The sequence below is a fragment of the Choristoneura fumiferana genome, chromosome 7 (genome assembly GCF_025370935.1).
Source record: "Choristoneura fumiferana chromosome 7, NRCan_CFum_1, whole genome shotgun sequence".
Classification (NCBI taxonomy): domain Eukaryota; kingdom Metazoa; phylum Arthropoda; class Insecta; order Lepidoptera; family Tortricidae; genus Choristoneura; species Choristoneura fumiferana.
In genome coordinates this window covers 16,462,166-16,487,460 of record NC_133478.1, presented here as the reverse complement: position 1 = coordinate 16,487,460, position 25,295 = coordinate 16,462,166, and the positions used below count along the sequence as shown (strand labels likewise).

The 25,295-nt window shown below is 36.8% G+C and overlaps 1 protein-coding gene across 4 annotated transcripts in view; it reads left to right on the top strand.

Annotated features, from left to right (window-relative positions):
- The window catches only part of LOC141429788 (uncharacterized), a 369,922-nt gene that overhangs the window by 305,639 nt on the left and 38,988 nt on the right, over positions 1–25,295 (top strand). For all 4 annotated transcript variants that reach the window (XM_074090325.1, XM_074090328.1, XM_074090326.1 and 1 more), the window contains one exon: positions 13,550–13,583. The gene's annotated coding sequence lies outside the window, so the exon portion shown is untranslated. The remainder of the gene's footprint in view (positions 1–13,549; positions 13,584–25,295) is intronic.

Here is a 25,295-nt window from a genome sequence, read left to right as displayed (position 1 = left end):
TCTACTCAGCTCTCCTCTACTACTATTTGTGTAGGTTTTCTTCCATTCCGATTTATTTCGGGCAGTGAGAGTAGAGTTACTGCACGCCACCTTCTTCGACTCTTGCTATCTCACCACCTCATTCTTGATCTAATAACTGCTCTTTCCTGTTCACATAACCTCCGTGGAGAACAATCTGCATTAGCCGTTAGCTAGGTGTGTGTTATAGGTTTAATTTTTTTTTATTTGTTGCATTTTTTTCACTTTGATATTTAATTTTTTTTGTATTGAATTCTGCCCTTGATTGTATATTGTTATAAATAAATTCGTCACATTCAATCGCCTAAAATCCAGAATCATCTATGGCTTATATGTATACGTACTTGAAGTTGAGCTTAAAATATTATAGTAGGTACTCACTCTATCGTGTAATCGCGTCCTTCAGGTTAACATTGGCCCAACTAGAATATCAGCCATTCATCTATCTAGTCGCCTAACGCATTCATCACACCACGCTCGATTTGTCGGGATATCGTGTGGAGAATCCCCTCAGGTTTTTTTCATTAGTTAATTCAACTAAGTACCTACTCTATGCTAGTGATTTCGGTACGAGTATTATCCACTGAGATAGTCAGCGTTGCGTGAAGATTTACCAATGTTGTATTTCTTTGCGAGTAGCAGCTTACTGAAAACTTTAACTCATTGGAAATTTTGTAAATTAAAATGTAAGTAGAGTTTATTTTAAACATTGACTAAATAGATAATAAAAACAATAATTAGTTTTTTCTCCGCTATATAACTGTGATCAAAGTGTGATCAAAGTGATCAGTGTGTGTGAGCAAAGAGGTTCACAATTGTGTTAGTTATCCTTAGCCTATATTAGTACGAGTATATAGGTACCTACAATAAATGAGTGTGACTTTGAGTTGTGCTGAGTGGGTCCCAATTTATACTATTCGATGTTTTTTTTAATAATTATTTCATCCTAACGTGTTTTTTCTGTGTATCGAATATGTGTAAATAAATGTCTCTCTCTCTCTCTCACTTTGTCCTTTGAGCACGCTTCCACAATATGGGATAACCTAACTTATTGGCTATCATCTTTAAAATTACAGTCGGCAAGGCTCCTGTTGTACAAAATGAAACAAAAACACTTTTATTTAAACTTCACTTAACCTTCCTTTACCAAGCGAAAACGACACCGTTCTTTGTAAACTATACTAAACACAAAACACTATTTGAAATCCAACCTCCCTGTTGCCCGGAAGCGTTTTCTACGGAACCTCTCAGCGGTTTGGCCGAGGGTACCTTGGCAAATGGCAAGGGTTGAGAGCCTCCAACACCGAAAGATTAAGGCGTATTACACTAATGCATATTGTAGTTTATTAGGGCGAAGCAAAAATTGCGCTAGGAATCGGTGCCTTTGTTTTGATGCTTATTTATATGTACGTAAATTTATAACTCTGTAATTACGATTGTAAGAAGGGTTTTAAATTTAAAGATTTTAATTTAAGAACAGTCCTGTTACTTTCGATATTTTCGGAAGGTCTTTTCATAGTGCGTTCATGACGGCGGAACTCCCCGCACAAATATTATAATTTATTTAATGTACCTACTTTTGTTTATTTTTTTTTTTCAAATATATCTCACGAGATCATAAGTAATGTTATTGTAAGATTGATTGAAATTCTAAGCTAGTTGCAATTTATTGTTAGTGCCTGCAAGCTGGCTTAATTTCTGTTTACACTGGTAATATGGTTTTGTCGTTATTTTGGAATCACACATAAAACAAAAGAAGAAGCTAAATTAATGATTGACTTATTTATCATTGCACGGGATCGGAGACAAACTACTGGACTTACCTATAAGCTTGAAAAAGGACGGGTTTTTCAAAAGCAACCCCTTAAGGAGTAAAATAAGCATGAAATTTTGTAACAAATATAGAAATTGCTGAAGAACCTTTTGAATTCCTCCAGTATCACGGGTGTCCGTGAGTTTTGTTATTTACTAGATTGACCTACTTGCTCAATGACCTCATAAAATGATTTACAAAAGAATTACTTTCGAGGTATAAAAAGCCATAACGGATTAAACCTAAATCTTTGAAACGTCATTTTCACTATGACATTATGCCTCTGACAGCTTTGAATACCCTTACGTAACAGTAAACTTTATTTAACTGCTACATTAAGTACGAAAAAAGGGGGTTCAAAGAACCAGGTCAAACCTCCTAGAGTACTCTGTGAACCTTATTTTGTTCGTAGTACAGTACACATTCGTTTAGCAGCAGAGGCACGAGGAGTGAAAGAGTACATCAGTCATGCTTTGTCGCATTTTTCGTTCAACTGAGCATAGTTATTGAAGATTATGGTGAAGCGTGAAGTGGTAATTATCAATGAATACCTACACGTAAATAAAGTAGGAACATAAAAGCAAAGGACTAGCAATTTTTTTTAAATGGGTCCCACTGAAAAACAGCGTTGCGGCTTGCCGTAACATTATGCTGAGTGGGGTACACTTATACTATTCGATGTCATTTTTATTTTTTTCCATCTCATGTATTTTTATGTGTATCGAATATGAGTAAATAAATGTCTCTCTCTCTCTCTCTCTCTCTCTCTCTATTGTACAAGGCGACTTCCAATTATTCTGGAATATCCCTAGTGGTTGTTAGTTTTTACAGAACACCCCTGTAAATCGTACAATCTGCTTTTAATACGAATTTAATGCTTTTAAAGTCACTAAAATAAACATGAGTCGTAGTGTACTAAGTTATCTATTCATGTAGTTTATGTAATAATATCTCAATGGCGGTCCAAATATTTTATAGTTTACAAATTATTTATTTTTGTAGTTTGTAGTCTTATTTAGTGTAATATCACCGACGGGGCTGGCTGACTGAATATTAGCGCTATATGTGTTTTCGCTTCAGCATTATGCTGAGCCAGTGTCCGGCTTGCAACCGCAATGACACACTCTACCCTTCGTGTTATCTATTTGTAATAATATTGTTGTGCCTTCTGTTGTAAGGCTTTTTTTTTCCTTCAAAAAAATTTTTTTCCAGTAGTTTCCAACTGTGGTTAACAAAATGTATCCATACATTGGCCGAGTTCAAATAGAAAATTGACAACTCGCCAATTTGAAATACATCAACAGGAAAATCTGGGCATTCTGAATATCGTCAAAAATTAAATCTTGTATGTATGTATGTATGTAAATACTTTATTGTACATAAAAACAAATAATACAAAAAGAAAACAACAAAACCAAACGTTTTAAACTTTCGTGATTCTCACTCATAGTCAAAATACCATTTACGGGACTTATCACGCGTGGAATCCTGTTATTAATAAGTGTCGGCGTCGGGATGAATGTTCGGAGGGACGTTGGGGAGGGGTGTTGTGTGTCGGTGTGATAGGGTGACTATTAAAAATGACCAAGTGCGGGTAGTTCGTGATACGAGTGCCGGCACTATTAGTGATCAAGTGCGGGTAGTTCGAAGAACTCGCGCTGCTAGGCAGACTTGACACCCCACACTTCAGTCTACTCGTGACCACGGCAACTGTAACGTTGCCGAAACGTCGAGGTAAATATTACTTGTGTAAAAATAGCGTGATAAGTCCCGTAAATGGTATTTTGACTATGAACAAAACCAAAAGAGTACAAAGGCGAACTTATCCCTAAACTTATCTTGTCTCATGGCATTGAAGAATTTGATATAGGCCGTAACTAATATTGTCATTTAGCAGAGCGAGGATAGAAAATACACCAAATGTATGCACCGTACAGAGTACAACTCTGAACCGATCGAACAGAGGGCCTTCACTGAAATTCGAAAATCGAAGTTCGTATCGTACCGTCCCTCTCACTCTCGTATTAAATAGTATACGTGTCAGAGGGATGGAAAGACACGAACTTCAATTTTCGAATTTCTTAGTAGCCGCAGATGTCGTAATTGAGCCAAAGAAAAACAAAAGCAATCAAACCACCAATTTAAAAACCGAAAATATTTTTTATTAAAAGAAATAAAAAAGGAAATAAACCTCGAGTAATATCGCACAAAAATACTCATAAACTAAGCTACAGGGGGTGCAAAGAGGTTCCACACTTGACTTACTAACCAGTATACAAAGACCTATCCTTACCCCAAAATGGAGTGGCACCGGGAGTCAAAGGTGAATTATAAGGGTCTAAATATGTTGGATAAATTATATTTTGTTTTCTGGTTTTCTAAGGAAAAACGGCAAAACGGTCGTAAGTTGTAAGCACGTTGCGTATCGTAATGAGTGTTGGAATACTTTGAGGATCGGTCAAATGGGAGGGTTGTGTTTTGGCGTTAACCTAATTCTGAACTTAGCTGACACGTGCCGTGTCAAAATAACGCTAAAATGATTATGCAAGGAATATTAAATAATTGCAGACATACATTGGCGTTAAATTTATCATCATCATCAACATCATCATCTCAGCCTATATACGGTGACTGCTAGGCAACAAATCCACTCAGAATGAGAGGTTATAAATTAATAGCATCCCACTTTTGCGTCGGAGGTTAAAAAGAATGAAATGACCAAATTGACCAATTCTCTTTACTTTTGCTCAGGAAACAAACATCCTAGGCCTATTTCACTGGACCTATTAACAGGTTTTAAATTTTGCCAAAATGTTTCTTAAAAATTACAAAAATGTAGTAAGAAAGGACTTTTGAAAACTGCTGTGGGACTGCCAGTAAATTTTTTATTCTTCCACGGAAGCAAGTCACGGGACAGATCTGGCACTGATATAACTGAAAAGCTTTTGACGAATACTGCCTTTTTACATAATACATCAACGTAGACGTGTATGTTAGTTTACAAAAGGCAACAAGCTTGGGAACAAACTGACTGTATTGTTATGTCTGTCCCAGGGCGGCTCACTCAGTTTCAATCCAAATCATCGAGTGCGAAAAACGGAAGAGAAATCTTTATAGGGATATTCAGTGTAACTAACTCAACTATTTGTTAAAAAAACATCTTGTTTAGATTTTATTATTACAGGATTTTATTTAGTTTCACCTGTCTCGTTGTGTCTGTCTATTATGCAAGAGTTAAATAGAAGCTTGTAAAAACATGATCTCTATGTATGATTTAAACAATTAATCGAATTGTTATAAAAACTAAAGGTACAGTCAAGTTTTGATTACTATGCCACTATAGAATAGTAGATAATTTTGATTTGTCTATAGCAATGCCTATAGGACGACGTAAAATGACACAATCATATGGTTCTGTAGTAGCCTAGCAATCAGTTGACTGTACAATCAAACCATTTGATTCCTGACTCACCAGTAGAACGTTCTCATAGTAAGTGTCATAATAAATTCCCTTGTCAAGCAATGCGCTGTCACTCTGACTTTTAGTCAAAATACCACCGGCAGGTGGTAGGACCTTGTGCAAGCTCCGCCTGGATTGCTACCACCATCTTGCTCGCTAATCCTACCGTGAAGCAGCAGTGCTTGCACTGTTGTGTTTCGGTGTGGAGAGTTAGACAGCCGGTGAAATTACTGGCACTTGAGGTATCCCATCTTAGGCCTCTAGATTGGCAACGCATCTGCAATAGCCCTGGTGTTGTAGATATTTATGGGCGGTGGTGATCTCTTACCATCAGGAGACCCACTTGCTCGTTTGCCATCCAGTCGCATAAAAAAAACCAACGGGACTTATCACGCTAACTCACACGAAACCGTTATATTCTGACTTTTTCTACGAAAACTTTCCACTGTGGGTCACGATTCAATTGATTCAGTTGCTTTCGACCTATTGTTCTCAATTTCAAATTCATTGATCAACAGAAAAAAGTAAAGTTTTAGCATCTACATACATTTGACATAATAATATTTTAAGCAACGTACAATACGTGAGGTAAATAAAACCTAAATTTTTCGATCCTGTTATCTTTCCATTGTAGTGTCTACTCTTGTTTCTGTTGTCCTTTCAATCGTTCAAAGGTTAACTGGTTCGCCTTTGTACATCTCTTTCTCTTGTTAGTTGTAATTTTCATATTTTTTATGTTCAATAAAGAGTTACAACCACAACAACAACAACAACAACAACAACAACCTAGCAATATAACCTAACCAACAAAAAGTTGGAAAACCCCCGACTTTGTCACTTCAAAGTTCAATATCCAAAAACGGCTAAACCGATTCTGATAAAACATGTCTAAGAACCATTGCATGAAAACCTGCTGTCAGATAAAAAAAACGCATTCAAATCGGTCCACCCGTTTAAGAGATACGGTGCCACAGACAGACACATAGCGGGGGTTGAAAAAGGATACTAGCAGCAATCCAACCAAAAGCATTTCCTACAAATATCTCCACACTCATTCCCCTGTTCCCGCGTCTGAGAATCAAACTGGCGTTCGTACGCAAACACTTCTACATGACACACGTCAATATTTGATAGGATGGAAACTTCCTGTAAAAGTTGGTAACGCGACCAGGGAAAACGTTTTTAGGGTTTCGCACTCGAAAACGTGAGTGAAGTCTTGTAACGTCCAAAGTTTATCTCAGGATCGGGTTAATTAAACTCTCGTACTAGGAGGCAGAGGTTTCTCTGATGTTTATATACCTACAGGGGGTTTGGTTATCCAAATCGAAAATCAAGTAAATACGAGTGGATATAAGATTTTTTAAACGAAAGAACTTCCGGTTACGTCGGACGGGATTTGAACCAGAATATCCAAGCTAAGTATATACGCGCCAAGCGTACTACCAACTGCAAATAGAAAAAAAACAATAAATAAATTTTAATAAACAATTCTCGATATTATTCTAATCTAATTTAAATTCACCACCTGCTAAAATTTATTCCTTAGAGACTTCTGTATTGTATTGTTATTGTATTGTATAAATCAATAGCAGCTATTCGATATACCTACTACCTACTTTCAAAATGTTTTCCTTCTCAATATTTTTTACTTGTGTATCTAATACATATAAATAAATGTTCTCTCTCTCTTTCTCTCGCTCTACTGCTTCACAAGACTCCCAACCAACTTAAAAACAAAAAAAAAACTTTCATCAATATCATCTCAGCCTATATACCTACGTCCCACTGCTGGGCACAGGCCTCCTCTCAGAATGAGAGGGCTTGGGCCGTAGTTTCTACGCAGGAATTGCTTCGCAGGTTTGTGAATGTTTCCTCACGATGTTTTCCCTCACCGTAAAGCTCGTGGTTAGTTTCAAATGTAATTTCACACATGAATTTCGAAAACTCAGAGGTGCAAGCTGGGGTTTGAATCCAGGATCCTCTGCTTCAGAGGCGATAGGTCAAACCACTAGGCAACACGAAATTTAAAAAAATAAATTTTGGTAACTGATAAAAAAACAATATTAAGATTTTTAAAAACAAAACACTTTCGGTTGTACCGCACGCATCGAACTTGCATCTCGTGGCAAATTTTGTCTTTCCAATGCAGTTTGTCATGAAAGCATTGACCAATGTCTTTTTAGGATAGCATGTTCTACAATGGCGGTGAAACCACGGGCGCAAGCTATTATTAAAAATAAAAGTCAATTTTTCACAAGCGTTATTTAAAAATACCTACTTTTAGAAGTAGATGGATGTATGTGTGTAAGTCTTATATTGTACAAAGAAAAACCAAATGCAATCGACAAACGTTGAGATACACCTAAAAAGGTGAACTTATCCCTTTAAGGGATCTTTACCAGCAGTCAAGCTTTGAGTGAATGAGAGGAGCAATAATTATAGAACCACAAAGTGAGTTTAATAACCTAAACAACAAAAAGTTAGAAAAGCCCCGACACTTAAAAGTTCAATATCTCAAAAACGACTGAACCGATTTTGATAAAACATGTCTAAGAACCATCGCTAGACAACTTGCTTTTAAATAAATAAAAAAACGCATTCAAATCGGTCCACCCGTTTAAGTGCTACGGTGCCACAGACATAGCGGTCAAACTTACAACACCCTCTTTTTGCATCGGGGTTAAAAAAAAGAGAGATATTATACAAAACTTTAAAAGTGAAGTCAAAATTTTGTCAAGTTACACCATTTCAAGAAAGTTATTATTATAAATCACTTTTAACTATTACGAACCTAATATAACAGGATACAATTTAAAAATAATACCCATGATCATCGTGTATATAATAACTACTCTCTTGCTCATTAAAATTAGAACCCTCCGCCTCAAGTGTCAACTCATTAATTCAGACAAGACTTACTACGTAATAAACCAATAAACATTAATTTCCCAAATTAATTCGCAAAACAAAAAACACCCTTCACATAAAGAAAATTTCAAGCTTAATGCACCCACTTAAATTGCTTCCATAAATAACTTAAGCCCACCACCCTTTTTAATTTACAAAATGGGGGTTCATAAAAAATGCCTAGCTACTAAAATCGAAACGTAAAAAGTTGGCCAAGTTCGTCTTAGGCTGGGAAAGGGAGAGTTCCGTGAAATATTGCGAAGTTAATTGACAGAAAATATATAAATGTTCTGTTTTAGTTTTTTTTTTGCCGATTGTGTCATTCTGGGAAGAGGCCTAGTCGGATGCGTAAAGGTTGAGATGAAACTAAACCAAAATCAATTAAGCGCCCCACTTCTCTGCGCCGCCTCGTGTTCAAAGCAATTATTGATCCCAACTAGTTCATTGATAAAGGTAGTATGCATTAAGAAAAAAAAGTAAAACCGACTCCAAAAAAATAAAAAATAACAAGAAATGGAACCGACTACAAAACCCTTGAAAATATTTTTCTACGTAGTTACCTACTAGCTCGAAGTCGGTGCCTCAGCACGAGCCAGCAGGAATGAAACAATAGTCGTCTACCTCACCTACATACTATAGGTTTCAATCGATCCTGCTGGGTCGTGCTGAGTCACCGACTTCGAGCTAGTAGGTAACTACCTAGAAAAACATTTTCAAGGGTTTAGTAGTCGGTTCCATTTTTTGTTATTTTTCTATTTTTTTGGAGTCGGTTTTACTTTTTTGTTAAAAATTATCTTTATTTCTCACTTTTTAGTGATTCGAAGCCAAAGTACCTACATCTCACAACGATTCCATGAAGCTCAAACACAGCTTAGTTCCGTTGCCTATCTTCCGGCTTCAGCATCAGATCAGTTCGAAAAAATCATTAACTTAAAGCTCCTTCTTAGTCGCTTATCTAGGTATATTAATCATGATCGTTTCGGTTTGTCTCATGACGAGCGAGCATTACTTAGCTTTGACGAGTTCCATTGGTCATCTACGGTCTTCTTCATCAGGTTCAGTTTACCAAATGATACTTTCTGAATGTAAATGCTTATCTTAATGCTAAAAATGCCAAAATCGCCATAGGTGTGCCTATAAAATTTGAGGTTTGCCCTCGATTTCCCTAGGATCCCATCATCAGATCTTGATTTGGTGACAATGGGACCACCTCAAAAGATTACCCTTTCGAATAAAAAAAGAATTTTGAAAATCGGTCCACAATTGACTGAGTAATCGGCGAACATACATCATCCCAGCCTATATACGTCCCACTGCTGGGCACAGGCCTCCTCTCAGATCAAGAGGGCTTGGGCCATAGTTCTCACGCGGCCCAGTGCGGATTGGGAACTTCGCACGCACCATTGAATCACTTCGCAGGTTTGTGCAGGTTTCCTCACGATGTTTTCCTTCACCGCAAAGCTCGTGGTAAATTTCAAATGTAATTCCGCACATGAATTTCGGAAAACTCAGAGGTGCGAGCCGAGACGAACATACATCAAAAAAAATACAAACATTGGAACATAGAACCTACTCCTTTTTTGAAGTCGGTTAAAAATAGTCAAGTGATAAGGATTTATTTTCTAACAAACACATCGTTCATTCCAGAAACGCGACAGAAAGAAGTCAATCTATCAATCTGATTGATTACCAATCCACTAATAACAGTAACTAATTTATTTATTTTTTGTGTGTTTTTATCATCGTGCTAATTCACGCGTCCAAAATGACTGTAGGTACTTACTGAGTAAAAAAGCGCAAAATCAAATTTTACGCCATAGTTATACTCCAAACATAAACTCGGGCAAACTTTCAATACAAAGATCGAAATGGCCCGATATGGAACCCTAAAAAAGTAAGTACGCATCAAGATAAAGTATTTGCCAATCAAGGTGGCCCAAGGGATGCCACGTGGGGTGAAATCTTGTGTTCGTAAAACATGATCTTTATTATTTGGCTTTAGCTAACATAAGGTTTAGGGTGTCGTAGTACAGAAAGAATGGAAGTGACAACACCAAAATGCTGAGTTAAATGAGAGTCATACTTCTGATGTAAACCATTTAATAATATTGTAGGTCTGTTTTGAAAAAAAAAAAACTTTTGAATTTTTTCTAGATTTTCCGCCACGGTGATAGAAATTTGATATTCATAAGTGCATTAATTTATGCATTGTTATAGCTATAGCTTAAATTATTGAATAAAGATATTTTAAACGTTTTTATATAACAATATAATATATCTTTGTACAATATTTAGAATTTATTCTGCTATTTTTCTTACCAACATAAATTGAATTGGACTGTCACCCATTTTCTCGCCTCTTCCATGTTTTTAATTCCACACGGCAATATTTTTTTTACCCAACCCTTGATCTCGTGGGATCTTTTAGCAGTTTCGTTATGACGCGGGCGGACGCGACCGTTATTGTGAATTAGAATGTAAGACAGGTTCATGAATGAAAAATTTATAACCACTTGGCTCTTTTTACGTGAGCGCGTGGAGCAACGGTTTAGGTTGTATCGTGGTTAGGCGGTTATAATAATACCTTGTTAGAATGTCGGAGATATGTGTTTTTTAGGGATCCGTACCTTGAAAGGAAAAAACGGAACCCTAATAGGATCACTTTGTTGTCCGTCCGTCCGTCTGTCAATACCTTTTTCTCAGAAACGCGTGGACGTATCAAGCTGAAATTGATATCGAATACTCAAATCTGCGGTCCCTTAAAGGCCTGAAAAAATCAAACTTCTAAGTCAACGCAATCAAAAGTTACAGTCATTAAACAACGTGTTTCCATACAAATAGAGTGCTCTGAAAACCTATAGGGCACTTCCAGTTGTCCTAGAAACTTAAAATTTGGTATGAAGGTAGCTATTATAACACAACCAACTAGAAAATTCTGAAAATCTTGATTACTTATGTCTGTCTGTAAATATTGATGACCAATTTAATCTGACCCCACACTACGTACATTTTGCTTAAGAGTAGGGCTCTGCATAGTTTAAATAAATTAAATCACTAGGAAAAATTGAAAAATATTTTTAAGACACGATTCCCGTTTATATACCTATACATGTGCACGGAACCCTCGGTGCGCGAGTCCGACTCGCACTTGCCCGGTTTTTTCTTATTACGTAAGATATTTTGATCCAATGGAGGGTTACTTTGGCCCTTATGAAAATCACATAAAGAAATTTCTAATAAAAACATAAAAATCGTGAGTATTGAACAATCATCAACCACATGGCTATGTGCCATATTTTAAAAGCATCAATAAAACCTGGACCGAGTCAATCCCACTGGGCAAAGTTACCCTTCAGGGCCAAAGCAACTCGATCTGAATGATTCTTTATGATAAATATTTTTGCCATATATGACTCCATTTATTACTAATAATGGGGACATTCGATCTTATTTAGTTTGGATATTTGGACGTTTATATTCCATTTGTTCTAACATGATTCAAATGACAAATGCCAAACTGACAGAACTAGAGTCCCTCCTACTTGTTACTGCATGTAGTGCTAAAAGTGGCAATAGCATTATTTCTTGTTTTAAACGTTACGCTATCTAATTGAAAGTCTTATTTGAATTTGAAAATATAATTTATTCAACACTTGGAGTGTCACTTTCCGACTCTGACGAACAATCTTGCAAATTCATAATAAGTACGTTTATTTTACCGCTTTTATTTTTATCAATAACCCACACCTCTAGCAATTGCGGTCTATTGAAACAACATTGTAAGGGCGTTCATTAAAGGAAGTAAGTTAATATAACACAGTGCCTATGCAGTAACTTAAAAATTTGTTAGCAAATTTGAGTGCAGATATTCGAACGTACCGCAGTTTTAATGTGATTTCGTTTTTTTAAGCATTAGGTATATTTTATCTCTGTTGGAAAAAATAAAAATATAGTTACCGCCTCACAAAGTTACATAATAATCATGTGTCATTTGAATCGTCTTAGAATAAAGATTTTTTTTAACAAAAAGTAAAACTGACTACAAAACCCTTGAAAATATTTTTCTAGGTACCTACTAGCTCGAAGTCGGTGACTCAGCACGACCCAGCAAGAGGGATTGATACCAATAGTATGTAGGTGAGGTAGACGACTATATTGTTTCACTCCAAATATTTTCAAGGGTTTTGTAGTCGGTTCCATTTTTGTTATTTTTTTTTGGAGCGGTTTTACTTTTTTTTTTTAATTTCTTTATTTCTCACTTTTTAGTGATTCGTAGCCAAAGTAAATCTCACAACGATTTCATTAAGTCCAAACACGACTTAGTTACGTTGTTTTATAACAGAGTTCCGTTGCCTACCTTCTGGCTTCAGCATCAGATCAGTTCGAAAGAATCATTAACTTAAATCTTCTTCTTAGTCGCTTATCTAGGTATATTATTAATCATGATCGTTCATAGACGAGCGAGCATTACTTAGCTTTGACAAGTTCCATTGGTCATCTACGGTCTTCTTCATCAGCTCCAGGTTACTAAATGGTACTTTCTGAATGTAAATGCTTTTCTTAATGCTAAAAATGCCAAAATCGCCATACGTGAGCCTATAAAATTTCAGGTTTGCCCTCGATTGCCCTAGAATCCCATCATCAGATCTTGACTTGATGACAATGAGACTACCTCAGAAGAATATTCTTTGTATAAAAAAATAATTTTGAAAATCGGTCCACAATTGACTGAGTAATCGGTGAACATACATAAAAAAAATACAAACATTGAAACATAGAACCTCCTCCTTTTTTGAAGTCGGTTAAAAAATAGAGTAAAGATGTATGTTTGGCTATCGCGCAAGTTGGCTCAAATAATTATAATCATACTTAATTAATGGAACATCAATTAACAATTATTGTGATAAATTAATTACTTGCAAGCAAGAGCTAATTCAATAAAAAAAGATTTTGCTTGTACCTATGCTATCTCAGGGTCAACTTTTAGGTAGGTAAGTTTTTTCTAGTTTATGTATGTATGTAAACTGTTTATTGTACAAAATAAGTAACAAATACAATTGACAAACATTGAGATATATGTACAAAGGCGAACTTATCCCTTTAAGGGATCTCTACCAGTCAACCTTTGAGTGGATGAGAGGAGCATTCAGTTAGGGACAGTTTAGATGCAAATAAGGGAAATTACTTCGTACTTCATGACTTGCTCGGGGTTATACAGAAAATAATGAACAAAATGTAATCAACCATCCTTGTACTTGGAAATAAGTCGTTACCGTTATTTTATGCCTACCTATATACCTACGTAAAGGTAATGTTATAGTTTACTTCAATATCTTTTTTGTTATTTTCAGGTCTTAACATCGTCCTGAAATTGGAATAAAACAGGTAAGACAGTGAAATCTTAATTATTTAAATGAGAAATTCTTATTTTTTTATTTACTTACATTAAATTTCGACGCAATTCGAAGTCTTTCGGGAGCAAACAATGAAACATTATGGTTCTATATCTGGAAAAATGAGTATTTTTTAATTACATCGTCATTTTTAATGAAAAATTCACGCGTAATAAGATCCATAATTTCGAAAGCTCAGTATTCATGGTGATGGTTCAGCGGTATAATGTTGGACTTGAACTATAGTACATTGTGTCTTAAGGGCGGTAGGTAAATAAGGAATTACGAACGAGAGTCTATTAGATTGAATCGATGTTCGTAATTCTAGTACCGCCCGTGCGACATACATTGTTTTTCATCACATTTGCGAGTAAAATTTTATATTTGTAAAAGAAAAAATATAATTGTTCCAAATATTGGCGATACCTTAGGCTGTGCTCTTGGCAGCGCCGCCCTCTACCTCCCACAGCATGCGCCGCAACGTGCGAGTGCATGTAGACCATGTTTGAATGTAGTCCTGCAGCAGGAGCGCGCGCACGCGCACGCGGCACGGCGCAGCGCCATCAGTACGGGCACTGACTCATGCGACCGACCACGGGTTTCATGACAAGCACATTAAGGTCGAGGGTTTTATTTGGGGGGTTGCAACCAAGGTAGCCTGCATGTTACGACACTGTATAGGAGCAAGTGTGATGAAAAAATAATTAGGTAGCTAAGTTCATGCAAAATATGCGTGTTCATGCAGTTCCTCCACCTCCACTCTGTAAGAACACACTCAAATCACACAAAGTTATCTAGTAGTCCACCACCACATTACACTGACGCGTTTCGAATTCAACCAGAGCTCATCTTCAGAGCAACACAACCGTATAATACCAGATTTTAGACAAATCTTTTAGTTCATTGATATGGACCTCAGCAAAGTAACGCCTGATTCAATAAATGTTTGGAACTTGTAAACACTACTTGTTGTTGTTGGTCTAGAGCTCAAATCTAGGGAGACGCGATAAAACTCTTATGTATCTTTTTATTATTATATTTATTTAGTTTACATTTAACTTTTAAAGCTTATTTAAATATTTATCTTCTGCAAAAAAACATATATTATTATTATTATTATTATTTATTATTTAGAAGCCTGTAGATGTGTCCCACTGCTGGCAAAGGCCTCCCCCATGTCCTCCACTCTACCCTTTCTTGGGCGATCTCTGACCAGCTGCGAAGAAAGGCGTCCAGATCGTCCCGCCATCGACGCCTGTCTGCCACGCCGCCGAAGTCCATTTTGTGGTATCCAGTCTGTGGCTATTTTAGCCCACCTATGGGAAACATGATTAACCAAAAAAAAATCTCCGAGTAAAGCTCGTTGACACGGGTACTATTTTTAGATTTTACTAGGTTCCACAGATTTACCCTTATCTCTTACTGCCTTCTCACAAATGGTATACCTAAACCCATCCTATATTTACTCGACTGCCGAATTTATTGAAATAGCAGTTTGGGTCCAAAATACTATAGAGCTTTAATAAATAAACATGAATATAGTTGACCGAATCTATTGGGCCTCGCAATAAAATATGATAAGTAAATTTATTCGCGAAAATTGTCCATCGTCAGAAATCGTCATAAAAATGAGTATCACGGAGGAAAAAAGGCAAGCAAGCAGTATTGGGTTGGATGTGATCCAATAACAGGTCCGAACGATGCCCGCTCAGCTGAAACCAATTTTATATTAGACGTAACTGCTATTAGAGTAATGGTGGATCCGCTACTTGTTTGCTAAAGTTGTCAGTTGTGGACTTTACCGTTGTGCGGTGAGGAATTGCCATCAAACGTATAGATATTGGAACAATTTTCGTGATTGGCCTGCTGCAATTTTCTGGTGATTTCAGTTTAATCATTTAGAAATTTTATTTTTCCTTGATTTTGAACGTCCAAGTTCGGTCTCGGCTTTTCAAATAGAACAAACCCATCTCTTCCTGTCGGTAACGTAAAAGACGACGCGACTTCGATCAAGAATACGTACGCCTAGTCCCAAACTACGCAAAGTTTTGTACTATGAATACTAGGCAACGGAAAAATATATTTATATAGATAAATACATACTTAAATACATATTAAACATCCAAGACCCGAGAACAAACATTCGTATTATTCATACAAATATCTGCCTCGGCGGGAATCGAACCCGGGACCTCAAGCTTCGTAGTCAGGTTCTCTAACCACTTGGCCATCGGGTCGTCTAAACTATGAACTCCGGACTTCACTTTTGCGATGGGGCTGCCACCACACTTTTTTTCCATGAAAGTCATCATAAAGGCTTGAGTGGCAGAGTGTAGTGACTTAGAGCGTTTCACATTATCGGCGTCCGATATCGGAATCGGACGACGATACGATAGCGGGGCAAGTAAAATGTATGAAATATGTTTCGATACCGTATCTGATAATCTGAAAGACAGGTACAAATTTCATATATTTTACTTGCCCCGATATCGGTATCGGCGTCCGATACCGATATCGGATCGAATAATCTGAAAACGCTCTAAGAAGATTTTTTTGCGGTTGTGCTGTCACTACGTACTATGGATATTTTAAACCATACAATACATAATGTACTTTAAAAAGTACAATCAAGCTCAATAATAGCTCAATTTCCTAGTCATGTATCACTGTCATTATTTCGAAGCAAAATAGACTATAATTTTTGCGAGGTAAGTTTGAATTTGATCGTATACTTATCGGATCGTAAGTGTTTGTTTGCATGGATTTTGCACCAATATCATTCTTGTCTAATTGAGCGTCGTCTTGATTAGTCACGAGTTTTAAAGTTTAAAAGTGCTTTTTCTAAGTAATCCCATTTATATTTCGAAACCTTGCGAATTCCAACAATGGGCTTGCCTAAATTAAGCACCAGGAGCGCGCAACGATTTCCGTACCCTCCGGGAAAAACTACACGTCCATTTACATAGAGCCCGCCTACTAGGGTCCGTCCGTATTTAGTGCTGTTTTATAGTACAAGAACACCCGTGAATTATGGGGTCTACCCTAATAATGCGGTGTGGAGATAATGATCTTTACAGTTGTGCAAATGACGTTTTGTAGGACGACGGTATTTGTCGTGTGGTATTGACGTTTTAAATTTGGATTCGAGAATTCTACACTTAAGAGCCATAATAGTATAGGCAAGTAGCTTCACAAAGACGCTTTGTTTATTGTACTAAAATTAAAATTACCTTGTGCAAGGTCCGCCCGGATTGCTACCACCATCTTGCTCGCTAATCCTGCCGTGAAGCAGCAGTGCTTGCACTGTTGTGTTTTGGCGTGGAGAGTAAGACAGCCGGTGAAATTACAGGCATTTTAGGCCTCTATCTCTTACCATCAGGAGACCCACTTGCAGTCAAATAATAAGAAAAACACACTGAAAAACCAGAAAAGCAAAACGGGTGCTGGGAAAGATACCAGTTTTTTTTTTTAATTTTAACCTGGGGAAAAACCGTGAAAATAAAACAAATAAATCGGAAATTCAAATTTTTAAGTTTAATAGTGACTCAGACGAAACATAAAAATCGGCCAAGTGTGCGTCGGACTCACGCACTAAGGGACCTGTACACATTTTGTAGGTACCTATCTATGAATATCTGGTATTAGCAGAGCCGCACTCCGCAGCAAAATGTACGCAGCATTTTAGATTGTTAGGTACTGAGATAGATAAAAATAAGATTTTATGATTTTTATAATTATGCTATAGATAATAAATACCTTTGTAACAAAAATGTCTATGTTCTTACAGGCTTATGTGGTGTAAGAAAAAATTGCCTCGTCATGATCACGTCGACGTACACCCTTGCAACGATAATTTTGTATTTATTTATTACCTATTCCATAAAGCAATGTTTGCATGCCAGGAGCATTACAGAAGCTTTTAGCCCGCCTTTTCCGTGTAATAGGTACATGTTTTCGCGTAATTGCTCCCGCTTTTTTACTAAACCTTCGGGTGGCGTCGCCACTTACAAAAGGCCTTTGTTGTGCGTTCTACTAGTTTTTTATCGCAGTGAAATAATTTAAGTTATCAAAGTGAGATGAAAAGTATTATTTGCCGGGGATTAAATTTTGCTATGAACAATTTACAAAAATCTTTTTATCGTCCTTATTTTATTAATCGATTTTACATATTGACTTTCTGTTAATTATTTTAATTTGTGTCACTTGACATGTTTTTTTAAATAAAATATTTCAAGTACTTATACAGGGTGGAAAAATCGAATGCCACATGGATGGCAACTACCTTAAGTATTGTAAATAACACATTTTGTGTAAGGGAGACTTTCCTTCGTTTTTAAAAACAATAAAAACTGCATTTAATGATTTATGAAAAATCGCTTGCCTCAGTCGGGACTCGAACCGGTCAAATGTGACAAAAAATAATGTGCTGTATTTTATGATGCAGATCGAAAGGGTTACTGATAAGGTTCATTTTTCTCTAAATAACAAATACAATCAGAATAACGGAAGGCCATGAAAATTGTAAACGAAAAATTAAAACACACAAAATAAAACAATATTCATTTAATAACCTTACTAAAACCTTTCTAACTAAAGTAGTTGTTCAAAATGAGCCCCGTTTTGGCGTTTGCATAAATTAAATCTTTGAGGAATTGTCTTTTCGTAGCTCGTTGCAGTGAATTGTGGTGAATATTAGTAATAGCTGCATGGACTTCGGTTTTCAATTCGCATACGTTTTCGTAAGTTCTTTTATAAATAACATCCTTCACGTATCCCCACAAAAAGTAGTCTAATGGTGTTAGATCCGGAGATCTGGCCGGCCATTTAATAATCCCTTTTGTACCGATCCATGTCTGGAAATGGTTATTTAGATATGTAGTCGATAACCTGCTGTTATGTGCTGGTGCACCGTCTTGTTGGAAAATAAAAGTGTCGTATTCTTCGGGTAGATCATTTAATGCATTTCGCAATAGGTCCAGGATTTCGAGGTATTTTACTGTATTCAGGTGTCCTTCAAATATGTGAACCATAACAACCCTGTTTTTCACTATCCCGCACCAAACGTTAAAAGAGAATCTCACCTGATTATTAGTTTCATGTGTACGCATCGGGTTTATACGGCACCAATAATGGTTATTGTGACGATTGTACATACCATTATTACTAAAGTTACTTTCATCTGACCATATTATGTAATCCAAAAAATTTTCGTCTTGAGCCAATTTTGCCTCGATATCTCGACAGAATTGAAGCCTTCGGTCAGTGTCTCCCGGAAGCAATTTTGCACCAAACGACCTTCACGGTAACATTTTACTTGTATTTTTTGAGCACGCTTAGCACACGAGTATGATTAGAACCAAGTATTTTCAGCGGCTTCTCTGCTCGATGCTTTCGGGTAGGCTTCAAAATAAGTTAAGACACTTAAATCAAAATCGGAATAACCAATCGGTTGTTGTAGTCGCCGAAGGCGGCTCTCAAGTCTTCCATGGCGTTTTAAGTTTTTAAACCATTCGTTGCAAGACGAACCTGGATGTGTATTTGCCTGTTTGGATATTGTTCGCGTACCACTGGAGTGCTCGTGTTACATTTTTGCATTAACAAAGTACGCTTATATTAAATCGAACTGTTCTTGATAATCGTCAGCCATTTATAATGTAAAAGCACTTGCAAGTCACAATTTCAATTTATCTACGTAAAATACATAGTAGCTCTAATATTCGAAAATGGAATAAACACAATTCGAAAAAAATGCGTTCAACAAGTCGGGCATTATTTTTGTTTTAAATTAAAAGATTGCACTTAGAAAAACAAAAACGGTTCGTTAAAATGTTCCATTTTTAAAAATTTACCTATCCTAGCTACTATGATGACTAGAGAATAATTGATGCAATTTCCTATCAAAGGAAGTAGGTTACTAAAGTGGCATTAGTAATCGCAACTAAAGTGATAAGTAAACATAAGTGTAGCTCATCATATCATGTAATTTAAACGTCTTTATTTTGCTTGTATTCCAGGGATTACGTCTTAATTCACGTGACGGGTGAAATCAAATTTAAAAGGGTAATTGTTAGTTTTCATGGCCTTCCGTTATTCTGATTGTATTTGTTATTTAGAGAAAAATGAACCTTATCAGAACCTTTCGATCTGCATCATAAAATACAGCACATTATTTTTTGTCACATTTGACCGGTTCGAGTCTCGACTGAGGCAAGCGATTTTTCATAAATCCTTAAATGCAGTTTTATTGTTTTTAAAAACGAAGGAAAGTCTCCCTTACACAAAAATGTGTTATTTACAATACTTAAGGTAGTTGCCATCCATGTGGCATTCGATTTTTCCACCCTGTATAAAACCGAATAAATACATTGTGCTTAAGTATCGCACAATTACAATAGTTTATCGAAAATACAAACTGAGACATGGATGCACAGAAAAACCAGATAAAGAGACCAGCGCTGGGAATCGAACCCAGGTCCTCAGCAATCCGTGCTGCGTGCTATAACCCCTACACCACCGCTGGGCACATGGATGCCACAGAAAAACCAGATAAAGAGACCAGCGCTGGGAATCGAACCCAGGTCCTCAGCAATCTATGCTGCGTGCTATAACCCCTACACCACCGCTGGTTTTCAGATATGATTTCACGGGATACCCGTAAAAGTAACAAATTTGGAGTTAAAAAAAACAATTACAATAGTTTAGTCTTGTGTGGTGGTACTAATGGAACCAAAATATTTTTTTCTTTATTTCTTTGATTTTATATTCGTCGTAGGTAGTGTCGTTGCACTGGCAACACCAATGATAGTTAGAATGTAATTTTACATAAAACTGACCGTGATTGACAGATGAGGCCAAAGGTTTATCTCACCGGCTTATTGCAATTCAATATAACCTAACCCACAATAAGTTGGACAACCCCCGACTTTGTCACTTCAAATTTGAATATCTCAAACTGATTTTGATGTAATATGTCTAAGAACCATCACTAGAAAACGCGCTTTCAGATAAGAAACAACCGCATTCAAATCGGTCCACCTGTTCAAGAGCTACGGTGCACACAGACGGACAGACAGATAGGTTCCGAAAGAGTGTGACGTCTCTCGATGAGAGAGGAACATAGATGTCGCTAGTGCTGCTGCATAAGTTAGCGTAGTAGAAATAAGCAACCTGAGATATGTATGCATAGGAAAAATTCGTGTCTAGATTCCTGTCCAGCGGTGGTGTAGGGGTTATAGCACGCAGCACGGATTGCTGAGGACCTGGGTTCGATTCCCAGCGCTGCTCTCTTTTTCTGGTTTTTCTGTGCATCCATGTCTCAGTTTGTATTTTCGAGACAGATAGGCAGACAGACACACATAGCTCATGGTTATCAAACTTATGACACCCCTCTTTTTGCGTCGAGGGTTAATGAAAATTATCGATACCTTAATTGCAATTCCTTACGATCCCAATAGGTAGCAAGTTCCCTAATCCGCATTTTGCCCGCGTGGAAACTACGGCTCAAGTCCTCTCATTCTGAGAAGAAGTCTGTGCTCAGCAGTGGGATGATGATGAACTAGCAGTTATACCACTAAGCCGTACAAAGTACTTCTGAGTTTTCGAAATTCTTGTGCCAAATTTGATATTTACATTGTTACATTATGCACTGGGCCTGTATGAGAACACGCCCCAAGCCCTCTCATTTTGAGAGGAGGCCTGTGCCCTGCAACGGGACGTTTATAGACATAACAATAAACACTGGTGGACACAATCTCCTCTATAAGACCTACATTTTATTGTACATTTTTTTAACATTATAATTATGATTAATGGTATAAATAAATAATAATAAATAATATCACGGGACAATCACACCAATTGACCTAGTCCCAAAGTAAGCTTTTGTTATGGGTACTAACACGGATAAATATAATTATATAGATAGATACATACTATATGATTATGTATATGATTATGTTATTGCTATTATGTATTTTTATGTGTATCGAATAAATAATTTTTTGCATTAATGTGTACAATGTTACGAGTATATGAATAAAATATTTGGAGACAGCTGTCATTGTAAGTTAAAATTTTCACAGATGCCCAAGGCGTATTAGTTATCCGTATAGTAGTTTAGTTATGTAAGTCTTACTGTAGTTTTAAATGACGGGAATATGAAAAATAATTGTAGGTATTTAGCTTTTTTCACTTTAGACACCAAAAGCATAAACAACTGTAATAAATATGAATCAAAAGACTCTCCACTGAAGCATTCTCGACGCAAACGTCCAAACTGCCAATTTAACCGTGCCGGTGGATAAACACGACAACTAACACAGCCACATACTAGCCTTATGACAAATGCCCACGAGCCCGCCACTTCCAGCGGCATATTTAACTTTGCATGAAAAAGTTAAACTTTTTGTAATAAATCTCGGATTCATACTCCCCCGACACTCTGAAACTGTCGTTTGCACATCGTAATAAAAACATTAAATAAAGTAAAACTGTGTTTTAATGAACTCACTCTTAAGTGCTATGAAGATTTACTGTGAAAATAAAAGTGAGTTTAATGTGCAGTCGGGTTTATATTGTTGCGTTACAAAAATAATTAGCGGCAACTGTGCAATGAGGGCTATCGCGTACGTATTCGCCACTAGAGGCGCTAGTGTAGCATGAGGTCTCATAGTTTTTGGGTGAGCTACGCAGGTTTATTTATAATTAGAATAATTTTGTGAATATTTTGCAATATCTGAAATTAATTATGGCAAATATGCGTTCCGGGGCAATAAATGTCTGTGTTTTGAGACAGTTTTGTCTTTCGGAAACCTTTGTCCTCCCTTTTTTCCGAACAAAACGGGGACTATGCGACACTGTGGCATGCTCGATATTTATATGGTACGGTTTTAAGGCGAATTAAATATGATTTTAATCTAAACTTTGTTTTCACGCCCGTAATAACAGACTTTGAATGCCATACTTAAAAACCTCACGCAACAGTGCGCCATCTAGTGAGACAAAAAACGATAGCCCTCATTGCCCTAACTCTTTTAATGGTTAGTTTTGAACCGCTATAGATTAAAGTGGTGCCTGAAGTTATTTCAAAAGCAAAGGCATCATACAACTTTTTCGGTTGAGCCTAATTGAAAATTAACTCATAGTTAAGTAATTGTTACCCGAATGCCCAAAGGAATGTTTTCTTTTTAAAGCAACATGGTGTAGCGGTTTGGCCTATGCCCTCTCAAGCAGAGAATGGGTTCAAGCCCCGGCTCGCACCTCTAGTTTTTCAAAATGCGCAGCAGTTCAATGGTGTGTGTGAGGTTCCCAATCCGCACTGGGCCCGCGTATGAACTACTGCCTAAGCCCTCTTCTTCTGAGAGGACGCCTGTGCCCAGCAGTGACTGGGATGATGAAGCAATGAAAATTAATTAAAATTATGAAACGTGAAAAAAGCTGTTGTCATAATTAATAGACTGTTTTGACTGTAGCGACGCTTTCCTGGATAACGCTTACATTTTCATATGAAAAACTTTGCAAATCAATCAACTCAAGTTAGTTACTTATTGGAAAAACAAAGTTCGTTACGGAAAGTTATCAGAGTTGACCAGAGCTTTATTAAGACAGATGCAGAGTACCAGGCAACACCGGAAACGGAAACAAAAGTTTAGATAGATTGTGATTGATTATATTGAGGTGTCTCTGACCGTGGCTTTAAATAAAAGATTCGATTCTGCTCACACAACTAAGCTACTTTTGGCTCGTTATGTTTTCAAATAGCTTGAATTTAGATAAATAATTTATTGATTTTTAAAGTTTTATCGTTAAATCATTGTATTGGACATGGCAATTTTATCGCTATGTCATGGTACGAGGAAATTCCCTGGTACGGGGTCTTTAATTTATATGACATTACTAAGGTAAAAAATTATCAACGTGCTGCCAATTTAGCATTCTATTGAATACTGATCACGGGTCATGTGTTTAAAAAGATGCAGAATACTAGCTCAGTTATATGATTAGACTCGACTTTTGAATTTAAAGTCACATGGTCAGACAAACCAGCTCTACAGGGCGTTGTAGAGCTAACCGCTTTAACCTACGAGTATAACACATACACACACACACACACACACACACACACACAGACAAACATCACGCCTGTATTCCCAAATGACAAAGGCAGAGCACACGAAACGTTACAACTTCGGAGCCACTTTTAGCAATTTTAGGTTTTAAGTTTGACAAACCCGGTACAATTAGTGACAGGTTGTTAGCCTATCGCCTACAGTAACCTGAAACCTATAAGAATAGTTATTTATAACAAAATGTATAAAAAAGCGTGATTACAGAAAAAAAATGGTATTCTCCTCAGAATTCTTTTCTAACTATGAATTTCAGAGGGCAGCCGATTCAAAACAAAAATTAGACAGGTACGCAATCCATCAAGCAAAATGAAATATAAAATAGTCAGCTAAAATTATAAGTCTTCTTTTATCTTTGCCTTTTTTTTAATGGCTTCTGTACGTTTGGACAATTTTGCCAGTTTCAAGGTTGAGAGCTACAAATGATCTGAGTCAGTTAAAAATTAGAACTAGTGGCTGACTGAATCATGAACGCTCAGTCTCAATCCTTGTACCTAGAAATCTGTCAATGTCAATAAAAAATAGAAATAAAAAAGAATTAAAGCTAAAACCCCAGTTGACCTTATTAATATACCTACCTACCCTACTAAACCTTCTCCGTAACTTAGGCCTCGTAACACCTCAACTACCCCCATGGGCCCATTCGTGGCAATTTTAAACGACGCCATTTTTCTTGGCCGTCGTCGAATTGTATTGTTGGGTAAGTGCGTTTTATCTGCTGTTATTCACGACCGGCTATTGGCTTGTGTTAGTCGTTTGTGGGAATATAAAACGACATTCGTGCATGGGTTTGTTGCGTAAAACTTTGTAGTAAGGTAAACGAACGAGTGCCCGTGGCTGTCCTAATAGTGGGCATTTTCAATCTTATGCTATTAGGAATACCCCGTGTGGTGTCGGGTTAGAATTACACCTCTCCATTTCTTCCGTGGATGTCGTAAGAGGCGACTGAGAATATAGGTTAAGGTATACTGTAGGTGACAGGCTAGCAACCTGTCACTATTGTACCGTTTTTGTCAAACTTAAAACCTTAAATTGCTAAAAGTTGCTCCGAAGCGGTAACGTTTCGTGTGCTCTGCCTACCCCATTTGGGAATACAGGCGTGATGCTTGTGTTGTGTGTGTAGGAATACAGATGACGGCAGGGTGTCGTATATTGGGTTAATACCCAATAACGTTAATGCGTGTCGACCACTCGTACGTTTACCTTATGGTCTTAGAATACGGTATTTGACTATTTTATATATGTTTTATAAATTAAAACTACACAATGCCTGCTATCAAATAGAAAAACAATTTTTTAGCTACCTTTACAAATAACAAAGTTATAAAGGTTTGAAATTCAAGATTAGACAGAGAAAGACTTACTGGCATGTGACGTCACACGCCAGTACCGCCATACTTGCTGCATAGAGAAAAGCGTTTGAGAAAGAGACAGGTACTTACATAGATTTTTCAAAAAATCACTATAAATCCAATTTTCAACCGATTTAAATTTTCGCTAAATACTATCTTTATATCTATATTTTCATAATAATATTAAAATATGGCAAAATCAGGAGTTGTCAAATACCGTATTTATGT